General features: G+C 41.8%; 1 protein-coding gene and 1 long non-coding RNA gene across 2 annotated transcripts in view; one reads left to right on the top strand and one right to left on the bottom strand.

The window, feature by feature from the left end:
* Nubpl (nucleotide binding protein like) overlaps positions 1 to 9,939 on the top strand; it is a 183,086-nt gene that overhangs the window by 78,430 nt on the left and 94,717 nt on the right. The window lies entirely within an intron of this gene.
* On the bottom strand, positions 871 to 4,195 carry LOC113456637. Its single transcript, XR_003377391.1, has 3 exons — positions 3,936 to 4,195; positions 3,202 to 3,267; positions 871 to 1,354 (listed from the first exon to the last, which is right to left on the bottom strand). It is a non-coding gene; the product is annotated as an uncharacterized LOC113456637 (long non-coding RNA).

Raw genomic sequence — 9,939 nt, 5'->3', positions numbered from 1 at the left:
CCCAGTGTGATGGTACAGTCAGTCACGGTGGGAAAGAAAGCCATGACTCCCAGTGTGATGGTACAGTCAGTCACGGTGGGAAAGAAAGCCATAGCCCCCAGTATGATGATGGTACAGTCAGTCATGGTGGGAAAGGCATGACCCCCAGTGATGGTATAGTCAGTCATGGTGGGAAAGGCATAGCCCCCAGTGTGACAGAACAGATAGTTGTAGTGGGGAAGTCACAGTAGTGGCATTTGAGGTAGCTGGTCACATTGTAGCTGTAGTCAGACTAGAAATCAGTAAGTTCTAGTTCTCAGCTCACTTTCTTCTCATTCCATCCAAGACCCTAAGACCATGGGATGGTTTTAGCCGCAGTCAATAATCCTAACCTAAATAGCCCTTCACAGACACAGCTAGAGGCTCCTCTCTCTAGGTAGCACTTGACAGACTGTCTCCTCAGTGATTCTAGATTCAACAGGTTGACAACAAAACTAGCCATTGTTGCACGAGGATGGTGACCCTTTCCTCCCGGCTAGCATACACCCAAAATAAACACACAGAAATTGTATTAATTAAAATACTGCTTGGCCCATTAGCTCTAGTTTCTTATTGGCTAATTTTTACATCTTAATTTAACCCATTTCTATTAATCTGTGTATCGCCATGTGACTGTGACTTACTGGCAAGATTCTAACCAGCGTCCGTCTCAGGCAGGAGATCCACAGTGTCTCTCACTCTGCCCTTCTTCCCAGCATTCAGTTCTGTCTTCTCTGCCCTATCAAAAGGCCAAGTCAGTTTCTTTATTCAACTAATGAAAGCAACACATAAACAGAAGGAACTCCTACACCAAACCATCTTTAGTGCTTCCAGGGATTTGTGTATCCGTTAACAGTTCAAAGCAATTACTTCCTATTGAGTGACATTTTCGGCCAGTTCAGTCACTGGGCTCTTTTCAGTTCACCATGTCCTGTGAGTAGTTGATTCGGGAAGAAGAAGTGCTGTGACAGGTGCAGATGGAAGAATGAATCAGAGAGCACGGTACCCACAGACGGTCTGTTCTCTGACACTGAAAGCTGTTTATATTCAGTCTACGGTTTATTAACAGGAGAAAGGATACATATTAAAATCACCCAAGGGCAGAACTGCGTAGACGAGTCTGGTAAGTGACCGAATGCAGAATGTCACGGTCTTCTCTCAGCAGTGACGTATGGCAATACCCATGCAGTATTGCCAAGTCAAGAGGATTGCCCAGGCCTCGATCTCCAGGGCTTTATTGGAACTCCAGGGCTTGACCATAGTTCATTGTTCAGGTGGCTGCTCTCAGCGTCTAGTCTCCCGTCTTTCATGCATGACTCTGAGACACACTCAAGGCCTGCAGACAAGCAGAGACCATAGAGATTGCTGCCAAAAGCTGAGCTCAAAAACTGATGATGTGTGGCCTTCTTAGACAAGGTAAAATTCTTCACTACAGAGAAGTACCGTGTTCAAGATCTCAAATTGGAAAATTCAGAATTCAGTGTTTCAAAATTCTAAAGTTTTAGTGCAAAAATTCAAAACATGATTCTCACCTGAACATGTGACATATTAAAACTCTAAAAAAATTTTCAGATGATATATGTAAGGTGGGAGAGAAGTATACATGTATTTTACGTTTAGACGGAGTCCCAACTTGAAAGTTTCTTATTTATTTGCAAGTATTTCATATTTTAAAAAATATGGGCAAGGGATGGTTCTGTATGTTGACATGGAGTGCTCACAGATTGGTGTGAATGTACTTGAACTCTGCTTTGCAATTATAATCATCCGGAAGTGAAGAATCTTTGAATGTGAGGCAAACAGAGGCAAAGATGCCTTTAGGTAGGAAATAAGTATATGTATTCCAGGCTAGTTTCTCTTTTTTCACCCATTTACTGCTGCTGTGGGGCAGATCCAGACCCTTCTCAGGTGACACGGTAAAAGACACATGAGAAAAACTGTCTTTAAGGTCTGCTGTCAGGACATGGCTTCTCACATGGTTCAGTCTGTGACTGCGTGGCTTCATCTGCCTGCTCTTTGTATCATGGCAATAGGAACATGTGCAAGAAGAGGCTGTGCCCCTTTACAGACAGGAAGCAGGGATGATTAGCATTGCTCACCTATCCATAGGACATGTTTCTATGTTTCTTTTGTTCTACTTTTCCTCTTTTTCTTTCTTAGAAGCTTTAATAATTGTTTATTATTATTATTTTTAGTTATGTGTGGTTGTGTGTGTCTGCCATGTGGATATGTGCTTGAGAGCATGGTGCCCATGGTGGCCAGATGTGGCAGAAACCTTGGAGCCCCAGTTACAAACATTTGTGAGCTGTCCTGTGGGTGCTGGGAATTGAACCGTGGTCAGTTCCCTGGAAGAGCAGCCAGTGCTCTTAACCATTGAGCCATCTCTTCAGCCCTTCTTAAAGCCTTGTTATCCCACTTGCATTGGAGGTAGGAATTATTTTAAATTGTCTTTATTTTTCTGAATATCCATGTTTCTACTTGTCCCTCTACCCCAGACTTTTAAAATGAGTAGTTCCATTTTCTGCTTTACAAAAAAAAGATTCAAACTTTTTATTGCTATCATGCCTCTTTCCAAAATTTCTGAACATGAGTTAATATTTTTAGCCTTTGACTTTGTTCCATTTTACCAAATCTTTCCCATGAACATTTGTGCATGCATGCAGCAGACATATTGGCTGCATGTGGAAGTCATTTCCAACCTCCATCTTCCTTCAACATTTACTGGAAGGTTTGCTAATCTCTCCCCATCCCCCTTCTCTCTCACACACCCGACTCTTATAACCAGGATATGTGGCACACTTGTGGCCAATGGTATGAGGGAAGGGGCTCAAGGTGAGTTATTTGGCCTCCTAACAGAAGGGTGCACTTTTTCCCTTTATTTTTGTGGGGTCTCTGTTTGTAGGACCCAGCACCTGCAGTATCTTACGGCAGGGAAGGCACACAGATAGTCCTGGTCTGTGGGTTTATAGCACCAAGGTTCTGAAAAGAAACCACAGTCTAAAACCATTCTAGCTTTGTTTACTTCAGACTTTGGGTATAGAAACAGAAGTGCCCATTGGACTGAACATCATCAACTGTGCTTTCTAGTCCTTGTATCTGAAGGTGTCTTAAAGTGCAGAAGTTTATCCCAGTTAAAACAAACCAGAACCGGAAAGAAGCAGTTCTCAGCATAGGAATACTTACCCAAATTTTACAGGGTTAGGAATTACATCACTCCGGGTCAGCGTTTAAACATCCTCTGAGCCTGGGCTGAGAAGACGACTCAGTCAGTAAATCGCCTGCTGTACCAGCACTAGGACCTGCGGGCCATGTCTGTAACCCAGTGTTCCATGGGATGGGAGGTAGAAGCAGGAGACTCCGTCTCAAGCCAGCTAGCCTGGCATACATGGGGGCAAACAGGAGACCCTGACCCCTGAGCTTGCCCTCTGACCTCCCCACACACATCATGGCAGGCACGTACCCCTCCCCTCCACATCTACACACACAGTAACATAAACATATAGCCTGTACAGTTCGCTCTATCACATCTGGTGAATTTTGTCTCCCTTTCCAGTCCCCTGGCAGTTTATCCGGGTCCAAAGCCCAGATCCATATGTTGAGGCCCAGTGTGCTGAGTCGTAGGGTCATCCACCCATCACAAGCGCCTCCCAAATAGCTCTTCTTGTCTGTCCCAGGGATGCCTGAAGTTCTTAAGGTCTGGATGAAGACTCAGACCTGTCTTAAACAGCTAAGGTTCTTTCTTTGGTGAGAGACACTTGGTAACTGGAACTGGTCCTCTTTTCCCTCTGTTGCTATGTTCACTGTATCTATTCTCCGTCCCTGCTGCTGCCTGGCCCCCTTCCTTTCCTCCACTGAGGTAGCCGTCTCCGTAGACCCTCGCTGCCGTGTCTCACGGAAGCTGAGCTAGCCTCACTGACCTTTCCAAGGTGCAGATGCTGTCACGTTGCTCTCCTCGGACGGATGCTTCAGTGGCATCTTGTTTTCTGGACAAAAGTTCGAATTCTAGCTCTGGAAATCGGGCCCTGATTGATCTGGCCGTGGTGCAGTTCCCCACACCCCCTCCATTCCGCTGTCTAAGATTGCGTGGCCTCATTCATTTTGCTTCCCCTTGCCGCCGAGTCTCTGCTCTTTCTGAAGTGGTCTTTGCTGCGTCTTCATCTCGCCCTGATGTCTCAGCCTCGGTGTGACCCCTTTGGGAAAGCCTTCTGTGAAGTCTCCGCCCATGTCAGTGCTCTTGCTGCTTGCAGTGTCTCGATGGGTGTGCTCTTCCTTCAGGGCCTCTGCCTCCCTCCTGCTGGACCCCCGCCCTTTGTTCTCCATCCCACCAGTGCCCTGTGACTGCAAACAATATTGCTGTCTTCTTATGTTTCAGAAATTTAGAATTTTCAATGATTATCTTTTAATTTGTCTTCTCTCTTAATTTAAGCTTTTAAAAATAAAACCTAGTCCTGTTTTCCAGCTTTAGGCTTTCCTAAGCAGACTGACATTGCCCAACTTGAGAATTGATTTAGTGCCAGAAGTCAGCTGATTCTGTTTGTAGGAAAGAAAGAAAGGGGAAAAAGGTATTTTCAGCTCTGAGCCCCAGCTACTGAACCTGACAAGTTCTGACATCTCTTCTCTTGGCTACTGCTCACTCCATTTCTTGTTTCCATGGAAATGGACATCAGACCAAAGAAACATAGTGAGATTCTGGTGGCTAATTGCTATTGCAGATTTTTGAGTTCTGTTTGTCTGTGGTGTGATTAGTTAGTGACTGCCTGTGGCATCGGATGTGATAGTTAGCCACACATCTGAGGCAGCTTCTAGGGTTGAGAGCTGTACTGTATGTCCCAGGTGTTGCTAACTGACATGCTAAACTGTGGTCCTTGCATCATCCGGGAAATGGCAACCCTGTCATGGAGGGCTCCAGACTTGCAGGGATGAGATCTGTCCGTCCTCCAGATCTGCTGCTGTCTCGCTGTCTGGCCTTGGTCAGTTGTGATAGTTACTCCGTGAGCGAGCTCCTGCTGCTTATCTTGTTTATAAGAGACCTAGAGAAAACTGCCCTCCACTGGTGTGGTTTATTATTTGTTTTCTATTAGAAAACAAAGAAATAAAGTAATAACTAATTTGAGTCAAGTAAATCAAACTATGTTTCTAGTTATCTAAAATGGAAACCTATTTCTAATTGAAGCCTTTTCTTTCTGTACAGTGGTCAAAAGTTCTTTTTGTGGTTAAGAATGTTGTTCTGACGGCGTCTTTCTGCTCTTCACTTGCTACCTGATTAAGTACTACCCCAATCTTATAACAATGAACTGTGCTAAAGATAATCATTAAAATGTGCTTGCATTTTCTGTTTAATGAACTGAGTTATTCCATTGCTTGTTGAATTTGACTTTTTTTTTTTTAACATTTAAACACGAGTATGTCAAAACTGTCTACCTTCTGTGATAGGCCTATCTCTGCTAGGTCAAGGTTTCTTTGTAACTCTAAATTTAGAATTTGGGTAAGAATGGTCTGTATTTCTCTTTCTTAGTAATGTCTTAATGTGGTTTGAGTATCAAGGTAATTGTAACCTCATAAAAAGAGTTTGGCAATGTTCCTTCTGTTTCTATTGTGTGGAATATTTGAGGAGTATTGGCATTAGTTCTTCTTTGCAAATCTTGTAGAATTCTGAGCTGAAACCATCTGGTCCTGGACTTCTTTTGTTTGGGAGACTTTTGATTACTTTTTCTATCTCTTCAGCAGTTATAGGTCTATTTAATTTGCTTATCTGGTCTTGATTTAATTTTGGTAAATGATATTTATCCAGAAAGTTGTTCATTTCCTTTAAGTTTTCCAATTTTGTGGAGTACAGGTTTTCGAAAAATGACCTGATGATTCTCTGGATTTCCTCCATTTCTGTTGTTATGACCCCCTTTTCATTTCTGATTTTGTTAATTTGGATATTCTCGCTCTGCCTTTTGGTTAGTTTGGATAAAGGTTTTTCTATTTTGTTGGTTTTCTCCAAGAACCAACTCTTTGTCTCATTGATTCTTTGTATTATTTTCTTTGTTTCTATTTTGTTGATTTCAGTTCTCAATTTGATTATTTCCTGCCGTCTAGTTCTCCTGGGTGAGTTTGCTTCTTTTTGCTTTAAAGTTTTCAAAGGTTCTGTTAATTCACTAGTGTGGGATTTTTCTAGCTTCTTTATGTAGGCATTTAGAGCTATGAACTTTCCTCTTAATACTGCTTTCATTGTGTCCCATAAATTTGGACATGTTGTGTGGTCATTTTTGTTGAATTTTAGGAAGTCATTAATTTCTCCCTTTATTTCTTCCTTGACCCATTGATGATTCAGGTGAGCACTGTTTAATTTCCATGTGTTTGTGGATTTCCTGGAATTAGTGTTACTGTTGAATTCTTGTTTTAAGCCATGGTAATCTGCTAAAATACATGGGATTATTCCAGATTTTTTGTATCTGTTGAGGTTTGTTTTGTTGCCTAGTATGTGGTCAGTTTTTGAGAAGGTTCCATGAAGTGCTGAGAAGAAGGTATATTCTTTTATGTTTGAATGAAATGTTCTATAGATGTCTGTTAAGTCCATTTGAGTCATAACATCTGTTAGTTCCCTTATTTCTCTGTTCATTTTTTGTCTGATTGACCTGTCCAGTGGTGAGAGGGGAGTGTTGAAGTCTCCCACTATTACTGTGTGGGGTTTAATGTATGATTTAAGCTTTAGAAGTGTTTCTTTTATATATGAGGGTGCCCTTGCATTTGGGGCATAGATGTTCAGTATTGAGATTTCCTCTTGATGCATTTTTCCTGTGACTAATATGAAATGTCCTTCTTTGTCTCTTTTGATTGATTTTAGTTTGAAGTCTATTTTGTTAGATATTAGGATAGCTACACCAGTTTGTTTCTTAGATCCATTTGATTGGAAAATTTTTTCCCAACCCTTTACTCTGAAGCAATGTCTGTCTTTGAGGTTGAGGTGTGTTTCGTATATGCAGCAGAAGGGTGGATTCTGTTTTCATATCCATCTGTTAGCCTGTGTCTCTTTATAGGTGAGTTAAGTCCATTTATATTAAGGAATATTAATGACTAGTAATTGCTCTCTCCTGTGATTTTAGTTTTCCTTGTTGGTGATGTTATTTTGTATGTTTTTCTCTTCTTGGGATTTGCTGCTGTGAGATTATCTATTGTCTGTGTTTTTGTTGATGTAGCCAGCTTTCTTGGGTTGGAGTTTTCCTTCTAGTACTTTGTTTGGGCTGGGTTTGTGGCTAGGTATTGGTGAAATCTGGTTTTGTCATGGAATATCTAGTTTTGTCCTTCTATGGTGATTGAAAGTTTTTCTGGGTATAGTAGTCTGGACTGGCATATGTGGTCTCTTAATATCTGCATAATGCTTGACCAGGACCTTCTGGTTTTCATTGTCTCCATTGAGAAGTCAGGTGTAAGTCTGATAAGTTTGCTTTTATATGTTATTTGGCCTTTTTCCTTTGCCACTCTTAATATTCTTTATTCTGTATGTTATCAATATGTAGAAGAATGAAAATAAATCTATATCTATCACCATGCACAAAACTTAAGATCAAAAACCTCCACATAAAGCAGCCACACTGAACCTCATAGAAGAGAAAGTGGGAAGTACACTTGAATGCATTGGCACAGGAAACCACTTTCTAAATATAACCCCAGTAGCACAGACACTGAGAGAAACAATTAATAAATGGAACCTTCTGAAACTGAAAAGCTTCTGTAAAGCAAAGGACACGGTCAACAAGACAAAATAACAGCCTGAAGAATGGGAAAAGATCTTCATCAACCCCACATCAGACAGAAGTCTGATCTCCAAAATATACAAAGAACTCAAGAAATTGGTCATCAAGAGAACAAATAATCCAATAAAAAGTGGAGTACAGACCTGAACAGAGAACTCTCAACAGAGGAATCTAAAATGGCTGAAAGACACTTAAGGAAATGTTCAACATTCTTAGTCATCAGAGAAATGCAAATCAAAACAACTCTGAGATTCCATCTTACCCCTGTAAGAATGGCTAAGATCAAAACACTGATGACAATTTATGCTGGAGAGGTTGTGGGGAAAAGGGAATACACCTGTGTTGCTGATGGGAGTGCAAGCTGGTACAGCCCCTTTGGATGTCAGTGTGGTGATTTCTCAGAAAATTAGGAAACAACCTACCTCAAGACCCAGCAATACCACTTTGGGTATATACCCAAAGGATGCTCAATCATGCCACAAGGAGATGTGAAGGCGTAAGTCACAAACAATGCCACAGCAGTTTGGAATTATGATTAATAGGGTGGCATTTATTTAAAAGGGAAAAAACTTACAGATCACCATCAGCCCTCTGCGCAACTAGGAAGGGAGTCTAGTTGCCGGCGGAGCAGGAAGTGAAGAGAGAGAGGAGAGGGAAGTGGCCACTTTTTTAAAGGAAGAGAGAAGACACCCCAATGGGCTGGTATCTCAACGGCTATAGGCTGGAGGAGCGGAAGGACCTCCCGCAACAGAGATGTGCTCAGCTATGTTTATAGCAGCATTGTTTGTCATAGCCAGAACTGGAAACAACCTAAATGCTCCTCGACCAAAGAATGGATAAGGAAAATGTGATACATTTACACAATCGAGTACTACACAGCAGAAAAAAAAAAAACGACATCTTGAAATTTGCAGGCAAATGGATGGAGCTAAAAACATCATGTTGAGTGAGGTAAACCAGACTCAGAAAGACAATTATCATATGTATTCACTCTTAAGTGGTTTTTAAACATAAAATGAAGAAAATCAGCCTACAAATTACAACCCCAGGGAACCTAGACAACAGTGGGGACCCTAAGAGAGACATACATGTATTTAATGTACATGGGAAGTAGAAAAAGACAAGATCTCCTGAGTAAATTGGGAGCATGAGCATCATAGGAGATTGTTGAAGGGGAGGGGAGAGGCAGGGAAGGGAGCAGAGAAAAAAGTAGATTCCAATAAAATCATTTTATATATATATATATGAAAATAAAAACAAACAAGGAAAAAATTTAGAATTTGAAAGTCTAGGTTTTGTTAAGTGCAAGAAAACTGACATGTACATATGAAAAGATTAATATTTGCTGAGCTGCTTCTTCAGCAGGTAGTGACTGCTGTATATCATATAAACTTGAGTAACTGAAATTGGATATGGACAGAGTAAATCTCTTTTTGCATGACTCCGCAGACTAGAATAATGGGCTTATACTGCATTTCCCTTAGAGTTGCAAGTATATGGTCATAGCCATCCATGTGTTTTGAGGGTTCTCATCTAGATCAGTCCTCCCATACCAGCCTGCCTAATGGGAAGCGAAAGAAAACCAATCTGGAGGTTCACAGTTTACCTTTCACAGGTTTCTGCATTTCCCCGAGCAACAGTCTAATGCCCATGATCTGGGGTTCCTCACATGGCAGGGAACATGTCATCAGGGGTTCCTAACATGGCAGGGAACATGAGATCAGGGGTTCCTCACATGACAGGAAACAGGTTTATATTGGTGACATTTGACTCCTTCCCGGTTTATGCTTGCCCGAGGATGAATCAGTCTAACACTAGCAGCGTGACCTTGTATTCTCCTTGGAACTCCAGGTTCTAAGATCTGTTACAGATCCTGGGTATAATGGGTCTTAGCTGTGGAGGCTGTCCTTTGCCACTGAGTCAGAGATGGGGGAGGGGGAGAAGGAAGAGGAGGAAAGAGGCCTCACTGTTCCGTTCTCTCTGTCTGTTGACTTAAGCCATTTGGGAAATGGGATCTACTTCTCCTACCTAGGCAACAACTATTACTGGGCCGTGACTATTGAAAAATCGCTAAGACATTAAGAATAAATGGTAAAGCCGGGTGGTGGTGGCACACGCCTTTAATCCCAGCACTCGGGAGGCAGAGGCAGGCGGATCTCTGTGAGTTCGAGACCAGCCT

This window comes from Microtus ochrogaster, chromosome 1 (genome assembly GCF_000317375.1).
Source record: "Microtus ochrogaster isolate Prairie Vole_2 chromosome 1, MicOch1.0, whole genome shotgun sequence".
NCBI lineage: Eukaryota > Metazoa > Chordata > Mammalia > Rodentia > Cricetidae > Microtus > Microtus ochrogaster.
This window is presented reverse-complemented; position numbering and strand designations above follow the sequence as displayed.